Raw genomic sequence first — 19,908 nt, forward strand, 5'->3', positions numbered from 1 at the left:
CTCAGACTTTGGAATCTTTCTTTGGTGACAAAGAAGAACAAAACATATGGCCTGAAGAAGTCAACAAAGTCAAAGAGCCTACACCAAAAGCCTCCAAGAAAAGCATGAGCTTGTCTCAGGCCATGGAAGAGCTCAAAAAGGATTTGGAAAAGCAAGTAAGAGAAGTAGAGGAAAAATTGGGACAAGAAATGAGAATGATGCCAGAAAACCATGAAAAACAAGTCAATGACTTGCTAAAGGAGACCCAAAAAAATACTGAAAAAAATATTGAAGAAAACAACACCTTAAAAAATAGACTAACTCAAATGGCAAAAGAGCTCCAAAAAGCCAATGAGGAAAAAATGCCTTGAAAGGCAGAATCACCCAAATGGAAAAGGAGGTCCAAAAGATGACTGAAGATAATACTACCTTAAAAATTAGATTGGAGCAAGTGGAAGCTAGTGACTTGATGAGAAATCAAGATATTATAAAACAGAAACAAAGGAATGAAAAAGTGGAAGACAATGTGAAATATCTCATTGAAAAACCACTGACCTAGAAAATAGATCCAGGAGAGATAATTTAAAAATTATTGGACTACCTGAAAGCCATGATCAAAAAAAGAGCCTAGATATCCTCTTTCAAGAAATTATCAAGGAGCATTGCCCTGATATTCTAGAGCCAGAGGGTAAAATAGAAATTGAAAGAATCCACAGATTGCCTCCTCAAAAAGATCCCAAAAAGAAAACTCCTAGGAACATTATCGCCAAATTCCAGAGCTGCCAGGTCAAGGAGAAAATATTGCAAGCAGCCAGAAAGAAACAATTTGAGTATTGTGGAAACACAATCAGAATAATCCAAGATCTGGCAGCTTCTACATTAAGACATCGAAGGGCTTGGAATACGATGTTCCAGAGGTCAATGGAGCTAGGATTAAAATCAAGAATTCCCTACCCAGAAAAACTGTGTATCATACTCCAAGGCAAAATATGGATTTTCAATAAAATAGAGGACTTTCAAGCTTTCTCAGTGAAAAGACCAGAGCTGAATAGAAAATTTGACTTTCAAACACAAGAATCAAGAGAAGCACAAAAGGGTAAACAAGAAAGAGAAATCAGAAGGGACTTACTAAAGTTGAACTGTTTTGTTTACATTCCTACATAGAAAGATGATGTGTATGATTCATGAGACCTCAGTATCATAGTATCTGAAAGGAATATGCGTATATATATATATATATGTGTGTGTGTGTGTGTATACATATATATACATATGTGTGTGTCTATGTATGTATATATGTAGGTATATATATATATATATATATATATATATATATTCACACACACACACACACACAAAGGGCACAGGGTGAGTTGAATACGAAGGGATGATATCTAAAAAAATAAAATCAAATTAAGGGATAAGAGAGGAATATATTGAGAGAGGGAGAAAGGGAGAGATAGAATGGGGCAAATTATCTTGCATAAAAGTGGCAAGAAAAAGCAGTTCCCTAGGAAGGGAAGAGGGGCAAGTGTGGAGGAATGAGTAAATCTTTCTCTCATCGAATTTGATCTGAGGAGGGAATACCATACACACTCAATTGGGTATCTTACCCCACAGGAAAGAAGGAGGAAGAAGATAAAAAAGGGGGCATGATAGAAGGGAGGGCAGACAGGGGGAGGAGGTAATCAAAAACAAACACTTTTGAAAAGGGACAGGGTCAAGGGAGAAAATTCAATAAAGGGGGATAGGTTAGGAAGGAGCAAAACATAGTTAATCTTTCACAACATGAGTATTGTGGAAGGGTTTTACATAATGATATGCATGTGGCCTATGTTGAATTGCTTGCCTTCTTAGGGAGGGTGGGTGGGGAGGGAAGAGGGGAGACAATTTGGAAATCAAAGTTTTAAAAACAGACGTTCAAAAACAATAACAACAACAAAAAGTTTTTGCACGCAACTAGGAAATAAGATACACAGGAAATGGGGCATAGAAATTTATCTTGCCCCACAAGAGAAGAAGGTAAAGGGGGATGGAAGGGGAGTGGGGTGACAGATGGGAGGGCTGACTGGGGAACGGGGCAACCAGAATATACACCATCTTGGAGTGGGCGGGAGGATAGAAATGGGAAGAAAATTTGTAATTCAAACTCTTGTGAAAATCAATGCTAAAAACTAAATATATTAAATAAATTAAATTTTAAAAAAAGAAAATCTAAATGAAGTGGAAGAATATCTACAATAATATAAATTACCCAGATTCACAGAAGAAGAAATAAAATACATAATTTTAGAAAAAAATTTGAACAAACCATCAATGAATTTCCTAAGAAAAAATCCCCAGGAGCAGATGGATTCACAAGTAAATTCTACCAAACATTTAAAGTACAATTAATCCCAATACTATACAAACTATTCAGAAAAAATTAGTGAAGAAGGAGTCATAACAAATTCCTTTTATGACAGAAATATGATGTTGATACCCAAACCAGGAAGAGCCAAAACAGAGAAAGGAAATTATAGATCAATTTCCCTGATGAATATTGATTCAAAAAAATTAAATAAAATACTAGCAAAGACATTACACTGATACATCACAAAGATCATACACATGACCAGGTGGGATTTATACCAGAAATTAAGGGCTGGTTCAATATTAGGAAAACTATTAACATAATTGACCATATAAATAAGAAAAACACCCGAAATCATATGATTATCTCAATAGATGCCCAAAAAAGCCTTTGACAGAGTACAGTACTGATTTCTATTTTTAAAAACAACAACTAGAGTGGCATGCTCCTGCCCGGGAGCGGAGGAGACCCCGCACAGTGCTGCCAACGCCCTGGCGGAGAAGCTGAGATTACATTGATTTGAAATACTGAAAGTGGATACAAAAAGCCTTCAGCAATGCAGACTATTAAGTGTGTTGTTGTGGGTGATGGTGCCATTGGTAAGACATGTCTTCTGATTTCATATACAACAAACAAATTTCCATCTGAATATGTACCAACGGTATTTGACAACTGTGCAGTCACGGTTATGATTGGTGGAGAGCCATATACTCTTGGACTGTTTGATACTGCAGGACAGGAAGATTATGACAGATTATGACCCCTCAGTTATCCACAGACAGATGTGTTTCTTGTCTGTTTTTCAGTGGTATCCCCATCCTCATTTGAAAATGTGAAAGGAAAGTGGGTACCAGAGATTACTCACCACTGTCCAAAGACTCCTTTCTTGCTTGTTGGGACCCAAGTTGATCTCAGAGATGACCCTTCTACTATTGAGAAACTTGCCGAGAACAAACAGAAACCCATCACTCCAGAGACTTCTGTAAAGCTGGCCCGAGACCTGAAGGCTGTCAAATACATGGAGTGTTCTGCGCTCACACAGAAAGGCCTAAAGATTGTATTTGACGAAGCGATACTGGCTGCCCTGGAGCCTCCAGAACCAAAGAAGAGCCGCAGGTGTGTGCTGCTATGAACATCCCTCCAGAGCCCCCTCTGCAAAGTTGGTGTTGGCATCATACTAAAAGCAATGTTAAATCAAACTAAAGAGAAATTAAAATTCGTTTTTGCAATAATGACAAATGCCCTGCACCCACCCCCACAATCTAGTGTGAGACATGGCCTATTCAGGCCCCCAGTTTCTCTCCCAACTCGGTTTAAATGCTAGTTAATTTTGAGTAATTATGTATTGTCAAAAAACTGATCAGTACTAGTTTTTATTTTTGTTTACTGTTTCTATTTTTTTTGATTTAAAAAGTAAGGCATGCTTTGATGACTTTGTAACAGACTAATTCTAGGTTCAAAATTTTTGAAGCTGCTCCCTGGTGCCAACCTGGCAAGTAATCTGGGACTTCTTAGTTTTTTTTTTCTGGTTTTTTTTTGGGGGGGGTGTTTTTTTTAAACCTATTAGCCAGTGGATAGTTTTTGATTTTTTTTTTGAGGGAGGGTGGTTTGGAGGGGAGGGAAGAGGTTGGATCCTACTTCCCAGATCTGGTTCAGGAAACAGATATTCCCCTCCTGGTGCTCTTTAGGAAGGAGTATAGGGAATGCTCCCCCTCAGTAACTTATATTCGTTTTTGAAAGTTGCCTTTTTGTTCCCCACTCTGAGTAGGTCCAGTGTTTAATGAAACTATCCCAAGTGGGGTGAAGCATGTATTGCCCCTTCTCCCTCCCCCTATTATGGGTTGCACTGTATTCTTGACTATGATATTGAGGAGATTTGCCAGTTGCTGCTTTTGAGATTAAGGTTCAAACTTTATTCATCCATAAGTGAAGAAAAGCCTGTACCTTTGGAACCACACCAGGTGGGTTTAGATTATAATTTCTAAAAGAAAATCTTATTTTGTTTTCCTGCCACTCCTGGTCTAATCTATTGAGCCAAGATGTGCAGTTTATTATGGTTCACAAAACACAGCTGATGAATCTGGTGTGTTGAGAAGAAAGGTTAACAGGAGTGGTGCTGGCAGAGGAAAGTTTACAAAATGATTCTGATCATTTTCAAGAGAGCTTGGGATGGACAGCCAACTTCATTAAGAAGCTTGGTGGGAGGGAGACATGATACCATAGGGACCAGTTGGGGAATCCCTTTATCTGTGTTTTGCATATGAGAAACCCCAGAGCCAGAGGATGGGGCTCTAATATAATAAAAATCATGGGAAAAAGTCTTATTGAAGACTCCAGTGTTAATAGGGATTTTACCAGAAAACTGTTGGTTTGCAGTTTCCAATTTTTTAAATATCTAGGACTCTCATTCATCTTCCCAAAATCCTGATTCTTGTACATTCATTAGTGTTGAACCAATGCTTTTCTCATGTCTCAGTTCTTTGTATATGCATTCTTTTCAGATGTATTAAACAAAAAAAATACCTTCCAAAAAAAAACAACTAGAGGGCATTGGATGAAATGGAGTTTACCTTAAAATGCTAATAATTATCTAAAACCATCAGCAGGCATTATCTGTAATGGGGATAAGCTAGGAGCCTTTCCAATACAATCTTGGGTGAAGTAAGGATGCCTGTTATCACCTCTATTTTTTCGTGTACTAGTACTGTTAGCTACAGCAATGAGAAGAAAAAGAAATTAAAGGAATTAGAATAGGCAATGAGGAAATAAAACTATCACTAAAAACTACTTCAAATTATTAAGAACTTTAGCAAAGTTGCAGAATATAAAATGAACCCACATAAATTATCAGAATTTCTTTCCATTACCAAGAAAGTCCAACAGCAAGAGACAGAAAGAGAAATTCCACTAAAATAACTCTAGACAACATAAAATACTTAGGATTCTACCTGCCAAAACAAACCAAGGAACTATATCTATACAACTATACAACTGTACAGCACTTTTCACTCAAATAAAGTCTAACAATTGGAAAAATATAAATTGCTCATGTGTAGGCTGATCCAATATAGCAAAAATAACAATTCTATCTAAATTAATCTATTTATTTATTGCCATATCAACCAAACTATCTAAAGTTACTTAATAGGGCTAGGAAAAAATAACAGAATTCATCTGGAAGAACAAAAGCTCAAGGATATCAAGGGAATAAGTAAAAAAAAATGTGAAAGAAGGTAGTCTAGCTGTGCCAGATCTCAAATTGTATTATAAGGCAGTAATGATCAAATCAATCTGGTACCAGCTACAAAATAGAGTGGTGGGTCAGTGGAATAGATTAGGTACACATTACACTATACTAAATATACTATATTAATAGACTATATTATATAATATAATAGACTAAATATACTATATTAATAGACTATAGTAATCTGGTATATGATAAACCCACAGATCCAAGTTGTGGGAACAAAAACTCCTTATTTGACAAAAATTGCTGGGAAAATTGGAAAGCAGTGTGGCAGAAAGGCCAATATAAGGTCAAAATGGGTACATGATTTGCACATAAAGGGGGGATACCATAAGCAAATTAGGAGAGAAAGGAATAGTTTATCTGTCAGCTTTATGGATAAGAGAAGAATTTAGGACCAAAGAAGATATTGAGAGCATTAAAAAGGTAAACTAGATAATTTTGATTATATAAAATTAAAATTTATATTATTTATATGTCTATGTAGATTATAGCTTATATTGATTACATAGTATATATATTTTATTATATCAAATTAAAAAGGTTTTGTACAAACAAAAATGCAACCAAAATTATAAGGAAAGCAGAAAACTAGGGAAAAATTTGCAACAACTATCTCTGATAAAAGCCCTCATTTCTCAAATATATAAAGAACAGAGTCAAATTTGTAAGAAAACAGGTCATTCCCCAATTGATAAATGAGCAAAGGATATGAACAGGCAGTTTTCAGACAAAGAAATCAAAGTTATTTATAGTCATCTGAAAAAATGCTCTAAATCACTATTGATCAGAGAAATGCAAATTAAAACAACTCTAAGGCACCACCTTACACCTATCAGATTAGCTAGGAAAATTGACAAAAAAGGAAAATATTGGATTTGGAAAACTAGAACATGAATGTAGTACTGGTTGTGCTCTGAAATGATCCAACTATCTTGGAGAGCAATTTGAAACTATGCCCAAAGGGTTATAAAACTGTGTATACCCTTTGATCCACAATACCCCTACTAGGTCTATGTTCCAGACATCCAAAAAAGGGGGAGAAAGAGATATTTGTACAAAAATATTTATAGCAGCTCTTTTTGTTCTGACTATGAGTTGGAAATTGAAGGGATGCCCATCATTTGGGGAATGGCTAAACAAGCTGTGGTATATGACTATAATGGAATATTATTGTGCTGTAAGAAATGACAAGCAGGATGATTTCAGAAAAAAACCTGGAAAGACTTACATGAACTGATGCAAACTGAAGTAGACAGAACCAGGAGAATGTTGTACAGAGTAACAGCAATGTCACTTAATGAAGGAACTGTGAATGACTTTGCTATTCTTAGCAATACAATGATCCAACACCATCCCAACAGACTAATGATGAAGTATAGTATCTATCTGCATAGAAAGAACAGATATTTTTAATACAGCCTGAAGCATACTATTTTTCACTTTATTTCATTCTGTCTTTTAATTTTAGTTTTCTTGTACAAAATGACTAATATAATAATGTTTTACATAATTTCACACGTATAAACCTATGTCGGACTGCTTACTGTCTCAGAGAGCAGGGAAGAGGAGGGATAAAGGGATAGAATTTGGAACTTAAAACTTTAAATAAAAATGTTAATACCAAAAAAGAAGAAAAAACAGAATTGATTAAGGTACAGAGAGGTTGAATGATTTGCTGTGGGTTCAATAAGTTTTAAGTGTCCAATGTGGTATTAGAACCTATATCTTCCAGACTGGTACTGTATCCACTACATCCTGTTGTCTCTATAAATAATACAAATGAAAATTAATAAAATATTATAAAATATAAAAATAATAACCAGAATAGTTTCTTTTAAAGGAAGAGAATGAAAAAATTCTTTACACATGAGCAAACTTCACTAGAGGCAAATAAATTGGATTAAAATATTCATTTTTCTTGGAAAATATGCTCAAAAATAAAATTCTAAATAAATTTCAAAAAAGTATTTATTAAATAGAGATCAGTATCAGAGAGCAGGTAGGAGACTAGCCACAGGGTTAACACTGCTCCTAAACACAAGAAAAGTTAAAGCTAGGGGAGGCAGCAAAGACTGAATAAATTCCCTAATGGAGTACTCATGCTTACATTACTTACAAAAGGACAATGCCAGAGAACTTCATAGATGTTCTGGGATGGAAATGGACATCTGCACCTTATAAAATTCAATTCAGCAAGTAATTTATTAAGCCCCTACTGCTGGAGTCCTTAATCTGTGTGTGTGTGTGTGTGTGTGTGTGTGTGTGTGTGTGTGTGTGTGTGTGTGTGTGATGGATTCCTTTGGCAATCTGGTGGTCTATGGACTCCTCTCACGATAAAGTATATTTTTTTTAAATTAATAATTGAAGGCAATGCTAAATTTCTGTTAAAAGTTAATGAAAACAAAGGTGTACCACGCCCCACCCCCAATCTGTTCTAGTCTGGGCCTGTCTCAGGACAGTTTCCAGGTAGTTCAAATTTAACAGCGGAAAAACATGAGACATTTGGAGGTCATTTAATAATAAAAGGAGACTTATGTAGCCACAGGAGAATATTCAACAACGTTAGGCACTGAGTTCATTCAACTGAGCGAACCTCCTTTGCCTGAGCTGCCCATCATAATTGACTAGCCAAGCATCAGAGAATGCTTGGAGCTCCCTGTGACTGTTTTGTATTCAGGCAACGAGGAAGTGACATCAATAGTCTGAGCCCATGTCCCCCTGAGCCAACAAAGTCTTGAAGATGGTCTCAGTATCTTTTTTTTTGAGGGGGGAAAGCAAGGCAATTGGGGTTAAGTGACTTGCTCAAGGTCACACAGCTAGTAAGTGTCAAGTGCCTGAGGCCAGATTTGAATTCAGGTCCTCCTGACTCCAGGGCTGGTGCTCTATTCACTGCACCACCTAGCTGCCCCAGTATCTTTTAAGGAAAACTTAACCTGCCTTGGATAAGGGAGAGATTAGGATATTGCTCCTACTACCCCATCCAAGTGCATGGACCATCCCTCTTCCCCCTTCCATGAAGTATATGAAGCTCCAAGGATCCCAGGTTAACCCTTACTCTAATCTCTGTGTGTAAGTCCCTGCACTAGGTGCTGGGGACACAAGGCAAAAACCAAACAGTGTTTGTCTTTGAGGATTTCACAGTAAGGGAAACAACAGCTAAATTGATATCAATACAAAAAATGTACAAAAGGAATCCAAAGAATTAGGAGCAGGGTATGAACCAACAAATGGAATGGAAAAGGAAAGATCTCATGTGGGACCTGGTACTTTTGCTAAACCTTTCAAAGAACTAGGTATTTGAAGAGGCAAAGAAATAAAAACATCCCAAAGCCAGAGGACTAGCACAGAGATAGGGGTTGGAATTATACATACAGGAAATAGCCAAGGAGCCAGTTTTCCTAAACAGTTTTAGATTAAGAAAACATTTTTTTTCCTGTAAAACCTTGGAATTTTTCAGAGCCCATTTCAGAATCTTTGTCAAAACCTGTAAGAACACGCTTACCATTATATAACTTATACAACACAATTGCCTTGGGAAAATTCACTAAATAATTGACATCCTCTAGACAATATACAAATGTTAACCATTCATATTATTGTTATTGCATGAGAGCACTTTCACACATACCTTCATCTGGAAGGACATTCAGCCAGATTACTCCACAGAAAATTATGCCTATGCAGATATTCATAGAGGAGGAGTTAGATAGGTCTCATGCATTACATTCTCAAAGTAACAGTATATTGGAGACCCCAAGATTTAAAGCAATAGGGGACCCCAGATGTTTTTAAGTTTATTTTTTTTCATTTCATGGATGATGAACCTAAAGCTCACATAGATTAAGGCCATATATGTAGTCAGTGGCACAGCTTGTAAGCAAACTCAGGTACTCTGATTTCAAATAAAATCATCTTTTCCCTACCCAACATCCGCTGCCAGGCATGTAATTTGGTCAGGTAGAGAGTGAAGCATATAGTAGTATGTAGTAGCATATAGCATGCCAGGAAGAACAAGGGCAAGTGGTCTGCTAAATAACTACAGAGGGTTTGAGTAAGCTTCATTTCAGTTCAGAAAATGAACATAGGCCCATTCCAGAGGCAGAGGTTTCATACCATATTTGGGATGTGAGGAGTCTAAATTTATCTGTGCTATTTGGAGTTTCAGCAGCCATCAGACACAGCCACATTTGCCCTTCCCCAGGTGCGGCCTGTCTGATACCAAGTGAGACATTTAATTTGAAAAGACTACATCTGGCGATTTTTTTTAGCAGAAGAAATTCCTTTTTTTTTTTTTCAGAAGATAATTCTTCCATGCATAATAGTAAATGCTTCAAGCGTTTTAATGGCAGCATCTAGAAGGCAGTAATCACGTTCATCTTCCAAGTGCTTCCTTTTCCTCTTGTCACCAGTTAGGCAGAAGTGCCACTTGACATCCTGTACTTGACAGCTCTGCATATCGAGTCACTGGGATGTAAATGCGCCATTTGAGACAAATCAGATCTTCTCTTATGCCTATTAAAAGTACACTGAAACTCCTTATCTGATATATTACTATACTCCTCACAGGAAACACTTCATTGCATTCAATGTTTCTCACTTTAAGGAGGGGAAAAAAGATTAATTAACCCCTGAAGAGCAGAAGTCCATATATTAGACTTTAGCGAAACATAGACCTAAGCAATTTCTACATTGCTTTACTGTATCAGCATCTATGATGTGCCACCTATGTGTGGGTAGTCCTCATTGTTCTGTTCTGGTCCCTTTTCTCTGCTTTCACAGTACTTTCACTTGGTCAGCTCATAGATTTCCATGGGTTTGGTTATGTCTCTATGCAGATGACTCCCATTGACATATGTAGCCTTCATCCCTATACTGAGCTCACATCCTGAATCCCTACATCCGTTATATATTCCTAACTGGATGTCCCATAGGCTTCTAAAACGCAATATAACCAACACAGAACTCATTATATTTTCCTATAAACCTGTCCCTCTTTTGGATTTCTCTATTTCTGCCCAGTGCATCACCATCCTTACAGTCACCTGGGTTAGCAACTTTGGAGACATGCCTTTATTTTTTACTTCATACGAGACATGCTTTCAAGATATAAATTTCTCTGTTTAGTTTTTAATGTCATACACAATTTGGCCCCAGTATAGCTTTTAAGGCTCCTTAGATATTACTCCTCTTCCCATATTCTGCTATCTAGCCAAACTGGACTCCATTTCTCACACACAGCATCCCATCTTCTCTCTGTGTGCCTTTTCACTGGATCACCCACATGCTTGGAATGAACTTCCTCATTACCTACACAGCATAGAATCCCTCCTTTAAAACACAACTTAAGCACCACCTTCTTCACAAAGCCTTTCATAATGCCTGGACTTCTAGGGCCTTTTCTCCAAAAGAATCTGATACTTAACTACTTTGAAGATAGCAATATTTATTGACTTTACATTTATTCTGTATATATTTTATATGTATGTATCTCCTCTATTAAAATGTAAGATTTTTACTTCTAGGGTTTGTTTCATTATTCTTACTTTTATCCCTAATGTCTAGCATGATGACTGGCATATAGTAAGTGCTGAATGAATACTTTCAGATTGATCGAACCTCAATGTTCTCTTCTTTCCCTTCCCCCACCTTTATCTAATAAATTGTCCTGTAATTATGTCATATAGGCCCTAGGTTTGTCTTGGAAGATAGATTCCCAAATATTTTATGGTGTCTACAGTAGCTTTAAATGGAATTTCTATTTCTATCTTTTGCTGTTGGGCTTTACAAAATACTTTTCACACAAATAAAGTCAGATCTAAATAAATGGAAAAATATCAGTTGTTCATGGTTAGGCTGAGCTAATATAATAAAAATGACAATTTTACCTAAATCAATCCATGTATTCAGCACCATACCAATTAAACTACCAAAAAATTATTTTACAGAGCTGGATAAAACAATAACAAAATTCATCTGGAAGAACAAGAGGTCTAGAATATCTAGGGAATTAATAAAAAGAAATGCTAGGGAAGGTACCCTAGCCATAGCAGATATTAAACAGTACTATAAAGCAGAAGTCATCAAAACTACCTGGTACTGGCTAAGAAACAGAGTCGTGGATCAGTGGAATAGGTAAGGTACACAAGATGCAGTAATCAATGACTACAGCAATCTATTCTTTGATAAACCCAAAGAATCCAGCTTCTGGGCTAAGAATTCACTATTTCACCAAAACTGCTGGGAAAACTGGAAAATGATAGGGCAAAAACTGGGGATAGACCAATATCTTACACCACATACCAAAATAAAGTCAAAATGGGTTCATTATTTAGGAATAAAGGCTGATGCTATAAGCAATTTGGGAGAGCAAGGAATAGTTTACCTATCAGATTTATGGAAAAGAAAAGAATTGATGGCACAACAAGAGATAGAGAGCATTACAAAATGCAAAATAGATAAAATAGCCGGTGCAACAAAGATTAGGAGGGAAGCAGAAAATTGGGAGAAAATCTTTGCAACTAGTGTCTCTGATAAAGGCCCCATCTCTAAAATATACAGGGAACTGAGCCAAATACATAGGAATACAAGTCATTCCCCACTTGAGAAATGGTCAAAGGATATGAACAGATGGTTTTCAGAGGAAGAAATTAAAGATATCTATAGGCATATGAAAAAATGCTCGAAATCACTACTGATTAGAGAAATGCAAATCAAAACAACTCTTAGGTACCACATCTCTCCTGTCAGATTGGCTAAAATAACAAAACAGAAAAATGATAAATGCTGTAGAGGATGTGGGAAAATTGGAACACGGTTACATTGATGGTGGAGTTGTGAACTGATCCAGACATTCTGGAGAGCAATTGGGAACTATGCCCAAAGGGCTATAAAAATTTTCATACCGTTTGACCCAGCAATACCACTTCTAGGGTTGTATCCCAAAGAGATCACATGAGTAGGAAAAGGACCCATATGTACAAAAATATTTATAGTGGCTCTTTTTGTAGTAGCAAAGAATTGGAAATCAAGGGGATGCCCATCAATGGGAGAATGGCTGAACAAGTTGTAGTATATGAAGGTAATGGAATACTATTGTGCTATAAGAAATAGGGAAGACACGGACTTCATGATAACCTGGAAAAACCTACAGGATATGATGCTGAGTAAGTGGAGCAGAACCAGGAGAACATTATACACAACCACAGATTTATGGATTCTGTGATGACTAACCTTATAGACTTTGCTCTTCTCAGCAATACAAGGTTCAAAGTCAACTCCCAAGGACTCATGATGGAGAAAGCTATCTACATCCAGAGAAAGAACTATGGAGTCTGAATGCAGATTGAGGCACACTCTTTGCTCTCCTATTTTTTTCTTTGCTTTTTTTCTCTTTTGTTTTTGTTTTTATTTTATTTTTTGGTTTTGTTTCTTCTTTCTCATGATTCATTCCATTGGTCATAATTCTTCTTTATAACTTGACTATTGTGTAAATAAGTTCAATGTGAAGTTATATGTAGAAGATATATTGGATTCCAAGCCCTCTTGGGGAGGGAAGAGGAGGAGAAGAGGAGAAAATATGGAACTCAAAAGCATGTAAAGAAAATTTTTTTTAAAAAATCATGTAGAACTGAGTGCTGTAAACTAAAAATAAAAAATCTTAATTAAAAAAAATTGTTCCATCTTAAGTCTACCTGAATGACAACTTTCACATCTGACTTCTCTCCATTTATAAGGCCATCCACTCTAGTTCAGGCCCTCATCATCTGTACTATTAATATAACCTCCAATTCATCTTACTTCTAATCCCTCTTTTCTCTAATCCAACTATCACATAGCTACAAATGAGATTTTCCTAAAAATACAGGTCTTTCTATGGCATGCCCCTATCAAGGAGATTCAGTGGCTTACTATTGCTTCTTGGATAAAATTCAAATTTTTTTGACATTTGAAGTCTTAAAATGGCTCCAACCAAAGTTTCAATACTGATTTCACATTACCCACTTTATGAACATTCCATCTTGACCAGTTGGCAGCATTTGACAGCATTAACTATATTCTTGTCCTAGATATTATCCCTTGAGATGGTTTTCACTACACTACCCTTTATTGATTTTCTTCCAGCTTGTCTAGTCACTCTTTATCAGTCTCCTTTGCTGGACCATCACCTTTTTCCTTAGTTGTATGTGAACCTCAAGTATCTGCCCTGGGCCCATCTTCTCCCTCTAAACCATCATTCTAGTTGATCCCATATCATTGCCTATTGGATGTACCATAGATGTCTCAAAATTAACAAGTCTAAAACAGCATTCATCTTTTCCTCATAGCCACATCCCTCTTTATAAGTTGCATTATTCAATCATGAGCACTACCATCCATCTAGCTATATACTATTTCACATCTCTGGTATCAACCTCAACTCTTCACTCTGCCTCAGTTCCCTCACCTCTCCAATTCACCTTCCACAGCTGTCACAATTCTGACCATGTCTCTCTACTTAATCAAAGAGCACTAACATCTCCCTACTGCTTCTAATATAAAAGGCAAATCCAAGTCCACCATTTGGCATGTAAATTCCTTCATCATCTGCCCCTGGTCTACCTTTCCAGTCTTATTATGCAATCTTCCTCTTCATGTACTCTGTGTTCCAGGCAGCCTGTCCCAACTTCCTCCCATTTTTATGTCTTTATGCAGGCTGTCCTTCATGCCTACAATGTACTTCTAGACCTCTACCACTTAGAATCCTTAGCTCCCTTCAAATTTTAGCAGGTGCTAAAAATGCATGATGATTGATTGAATAATTTAGAAGATGTCACTAATTTTGGCTCAAGAATTTTGGAAAGGTTTCATGGAGGTAGTATATAACTTGAAACTTATGGAGTGGTTTGGAGCTGTAGCTTGAGAAAGGCCATTCCAGGCAGAGGAAATAGTTTAAGACAGGAAACAAAAGGTACTGGGTTCTGTTAAAGGATCATGAGACCACAAGACAGATCAACACTCTTGGTAGAGTAGAAAGAAGACTGACTCTAAAGTTAGAGGTCTGGGTTAAAGTTCTACCATTAACATTTATTGCTGGTATAACTTTAACCTTTAGGGCAGTTAGGGGGTACAGTGGAGAGCTGGGCCAGGAGTCAAGAAGACCTGAGTTCAAATCCCACCTCAGACTCTTAATAGCTGTGTGAACCTGGGCAAGTCACTTAACCCTCTTTTCCTCAGTTTTCTGTAAAAATGAGCTAGCGAAGGAAATGGCAAACTACTCTAGTATCTTTGCCAAGAAAATCCCAAATGGAGTCATGAAGAGTCCGACACAACTGAAACAATTGAATGACAACAAACCTTAGCCTGTAGGGGCCTTAATTTGCTCTTTTATAAAATTGAAGTCTTGAACTAAATGACTTTGAAGGCCTTTTCCCTTCTAGGCCTAAATCACCAATCCTATGATCAAAAGAAGGTACAGTCAAAATCCAATTTGGAAAGGGATTGTTCCCTTTGGGACAATATAAATTAGGGTGGTGGGTGAGTCAGCATTCTATATAGAGGGACACATACCATGCTGGAAATAACACCAGATTTGGACTTAGAGGACTTCTGTTGAATACTGGCTCTGCTCACTCCTTACTACCAATGTGACTTTAGATGAGTCATTCAATCTTGCTGGGATTCACTTTTATCACATATGAAATGAAAAAATTGGAATAGATGATTTCTAAAGGGTCCTTTTAGCTTAATTCCTAAGTTCTCTCTTAGGTATGGACAGTCCTTCTGGTTCAGACTTTTTTTTAAAAAAAAATCACTAAGACTCTAACATAGCCTTTATGATGAATGATTGCAGAATGTGAATGGTCTTATTTAACTAAATATGGCTTTGACAATCCTTAAACTGAAGCCTGTAATTTTTCAGCCTTACCTAGGACTGAATGTTTTTCTAAGATGACTGTGTATTATAATTAAGTATAGCACCATGGCACATTTTTATAGGCAGTAATCCAATTTTCAAGTGGATAAGATGACAAAGCAGAAAGCAATACATTTTATGCCCATAAACAAAGTGGATGCCTACTCTATATAACAGGGGCTAAGTATCACCAGAGTGATACTATCAAGACCTAGAATATAATGATACAGTGGTGCCCTTTACCTTGTTACTGTTGGATTTACCCAATAAGTTTCACCCAATGTATTTGCAGAGCAGATGTGCAGGAAATTGAGTGAAACGACAGCTAAATGAAATGGAAGCTTTAAAAAATATAATATAATGGGTGCTAATATGACATAGTGGACTGACCAATGACACTAGCAGTTGGAATCCTGGCTCAACAACTAAAAAGTCATATGATCTTGGGCAAGACTACTTGTCTATTTGCCATCTCTTTGGGCTTTAGATTCCTCATTGATAAAATGAGGAGGTTGGGCTAAGATTACTTCCAGCTATAGTATTCTAGAAATAGCCTCCACTACTAGACAGATAATAAAAAAAAAACCTCAAAATGTTTTCAGAGATATCTGAGGGCAACATTTGCAACATCATGAATTTCTACCTAAGACTTCATGTGCTTTCTTCTTTCCCACCCATCCTGTGTTTCCATCACTACTTATTTAATCCTTAGTATCAGACATGATTTTTATTATTACCAAAATGAAGTTAATTCTAGAATGGTAAAACAATACTCTAAAAGCTAAGTTTTCTTGGGGTACAGTCTATGTAATTTAGAAGTTAGAAAATAATATTATTAATAATAAAACTATCATCATTATTATTATAGTAGCAATAGTTAGCATTCATAAAGCTCCTATTGTGTAATAGATCCTATGGTAAGTATTTTATAAATATTATCTCATTTGATCCTCACAACAACCTTTCAAGGTAGATGCTATTTTTATCCCTCATTTTACAGTTGGTAAAAGAGGTTAAATGACTTGCCCAAAATCATACATTGAGAACATTCTTTGACTAAACAACCTCATGTCAATTCTAGTGCAGAGGTTGGGCTCATGACTTGAATGAAGCTACAGAAGGGCCACTTATAAATTTACAGATGACATAAATATGGAAAAGATATCTGATATTATAGATGATAACATCATAATTTAAAATGACATCAACAGACATGAACAATAAGATGAAATTTAAAATGAAGTTTTCTCTGATAAATATGATGTACTGCATTTAGATTTTAAAAATTCATATGTATATAGGCATACCTATATTAGAGAGAGAGGAGATTTTCCACTAGCTTATAGAAAGAAGGGGAGAGGAAAGGAAACATGAGGAGAGGAGAAAAATGTCCTACAGAACTTCCCACAAAAATCAAGTTGGGATAACTTGAGGAAGGTGGTATAGTGAGATTACAGAACTACATACAAAGAATGCCCTTCATCATGAGTTGGTATGAAGTAATCAAGAGAAAGCCAGCTCTGGAGCCAGGGAGATCTGGGTCCATGCCCTACCTCTGACATATATAGGCTCTGTGACCCTAGATTAGTCACTTAATCTCTTGGTGCCCCAAGTAATTCTCTAAGGTTATAAACCACAGAAAAGGTTACACTTCCTTGACAGAGGGAGTTTCCTAATTAGGAATCACCTTCCCAATGAGATCACAGATCTAGTATCCAAAAAATGTCAATCAAAATTATGTAGAAATTTTATTCGAAGAAAACAGTGCTGAGAGGATTCTGGGAAGATGGAGTAGGTCAGAAAATTCCAATCTAGATTTCCCCAAAAAATAAGGCAAAATAGCACCTCAGGGTGAACCCAGAGAGTGGCAAAAATAAACAAGAGTTGGGGTAGAATAGTGTTCCTCCTGAGACAACCAGAGAAGATCCAAAGAAAGAACCCAGGATAGAGGTTCCACAAGGGCATAGTCTAAACAACTCTAGGCTAACTCTGCAGAAACATTAAATGGCCAACAGCCGGGTAGGGAGGTAGTCTCAACCTTAGCCATGAGAATATTCACTTCCCTAATAGTACGGGGAGTTGGGCATCTGAGCAGGGGAAGATTAAGGAAATCTCTGCAGACATTGGGCCCAACTGAGCTGTCAAGACATGGTTCTGAGTGAGAAGGAACCAGCACAGGCCTGGTGAGTAAAGAAGCAAGTTGGGCCGAGATGCTGTTGGCTGTCGGCACTTACAGGAGAGCTGAGTTCTTGGCCTTGGCTCCAGGTGAGAGGGGAGAACTGAAGGTCATAACCACTGGAGGGTCCTAAGGGAGCCAGAGCATTTCCAGAACAGATCAGGGGAGGGGGGGGTGCAGCTGTGGCTTGGAGGGGAGAGGGAGCGCAGAGGTTGGGCTCAGGACAAAGCTCAAAAAATAACACCATAAAAGAAATGAGGACAGAGCCACCATCCTCCATGCCCCAGAATTAGAGATGATTATAATAATAAGCTGCTAATTTTTTTAAATGAGCAAGTAAAAGAGAAAGAACCCAGGCATAGTCAGTTACTATGGGAATAGAAAAGACCAAGGTTCATCTTCAAAGGAGGATATTGAAGCAAAAATAGCCTCTCCTGCCCCAAAGAGTAACATCAAATGGTCACCTGCCCAAAAATAATTCATAGAAGAACTCAAAAAAGACTTCAAAATCAAATAAGAGAGACTGAGGGATTTTTTTAAAAAGTAAGAACAATTCAAGAAAAAAAAAGATTATGTAAAGAAAGTCAACCAACTAGAAAAAGAAGATCCAGAATCTTAAGGAAGAAAACAACTCCTTGAAAATTAGAATTGGCCAAGGGGAAGCCAGAAAATCTGTGAGACCAAAAAATAATACAATACAATGAAAATACAATAAAATAAAATAAAATATGGAGAAAGAAAAAATAGATGGGGAATGTGAAACATAAGAAAAAAACTGGCTGATCTGGAGAATAGATTAAGAAGAGAAAACATAAGAATAATTGGACTACTTGAAAGTTACGATCAAAAAAAAAGGAATCTTGATACAACAATACAAGAAATAATTAAAGAAAATTGTCCTAAAGTGTTAGAACAAGAGGAGAAAGCAGAAATAGGAAAAATCCACCAATCACCAATTTAAAGAGATCCTTAGAGGAAAATCTACAGGGATATAATAGCCAAATTCCAAAATCCCCAGGTTAAGGAGAAATTATTATAAGCAACAACAACAACAACAAATTCAAATACGGTGGAACCACAATTAGAACTATTCAAGACCTAGAAGAGGCTGCACTAAAGGACTACAGGTCTTGGAACACTATATATTGAAGGGCAAAACAACTGAGGTAATGGCCAAAATATCATACTCAGCAAAGTTAAGCATAATCCTGAGCAACAACAAAAATGGATATTTAATGAACTAACAGACTTTCAGGATTTTATTACAAAAAGACCCAGAACTTCATAGAAAATTTGACACACATGATCCAAAGAAATATAAGGTAAACATCATAGACTAGTTGCAAGAGACTCAATAAGGATAAATCATTTACTTTTTACATATGGAAATATAAAGCATATGCCCACGATTGTCATTATTAATTGGATAGTTCAAAAGAAAGAGTGTGGTAAAGCTGAGTATGATGTGATTCTTTTTTTTTAATTTATTTATTTAACATATTTAGTTTTCAGCATTGATTTTCACAAGAGTTTGAATTACAAATTTTCTCCCCATTTCTACTCTCCCCCCCACTCCAAGATGACGTATATTCTGGTTACCCTGTTCCCCATTCATCCCTCCCTTCTGTCACCCCACTCCCCTCCCATCCCCTTTTCTCTTCCTTTCTTGTAGGGCAAGATATTTCTACACCCCGTTGCCTGTGATTTTCTAGTTGCATGCAAAAACATTTTTTTTTGTTTTTGAACATCTGTTTTTAAAACTTTGAGTTCCAAATTCTCTCCCCTCTTCCCTTCCCACCCACCCTCCCTAAGAAGTCAAGCAATTCAACATAGGCCACATGTGTATCATTATATATAACCCTTCCACAATATTCATGTTGTGAAAGACTAACTATATTTTGCTCCTTCCCAACCCATCCCCCTTTATTGAATTTTCTCCCTTGACCCTGTCCCCTTTCAAAAGTGTTTGTTTTTGATTACCTCCACCCCCATCTGCCCTCCCCTCCATCATCCCCCCCCCTTTTTTATCTTCTTCCCTCTTCTTTCCTGTGGGGTAAGATACCCAATTGAGTATGAATTGTATTCCCTCCTCAGGCCAAATTTGATGAGAGCAAGATTCTCTCATTCCCCCCTCACCTGCCCTCTCCCCTCCTCCCACAGAACTGCTTCCTCTTGCCACCTTTATGCGAGATAATCCACCCCATTCTATCTCTCCCTATCTCCCTCTCTCAATATATTCCTCTCTCATCCCTTAA

The 19,908-nt window shown here is 37.0% G+C and overlaps 1 pseudogene; it reads left to right on the top strand.

The window, feature by feature from the left end:
* Positions 1 to 2,839: 2,839 nt before the first annotated feature.
* On the top strand, positions 2,840 to 3,485 carry LOC118850630 (annotated as a pseudogene).
* Positions 3,486 to 19,908: the final 16,423 nt, after the last annotated feature.

This window comes from Trichosurus vulpecula, chromosome 5, assembly GCF_011100635.1.
Source record: "Trichosurus vulpecula isolate mTriVul1 chromosome 5, mTriVul1.pri, whole genome shotgun sequence".
Taxonomy (NCBI): Eukaryota; Metazoa; Chordata; class Mammalia; order Diprotodontia; family Phalangeridae; genus Trichosurus; species Trichosurus vulpecula.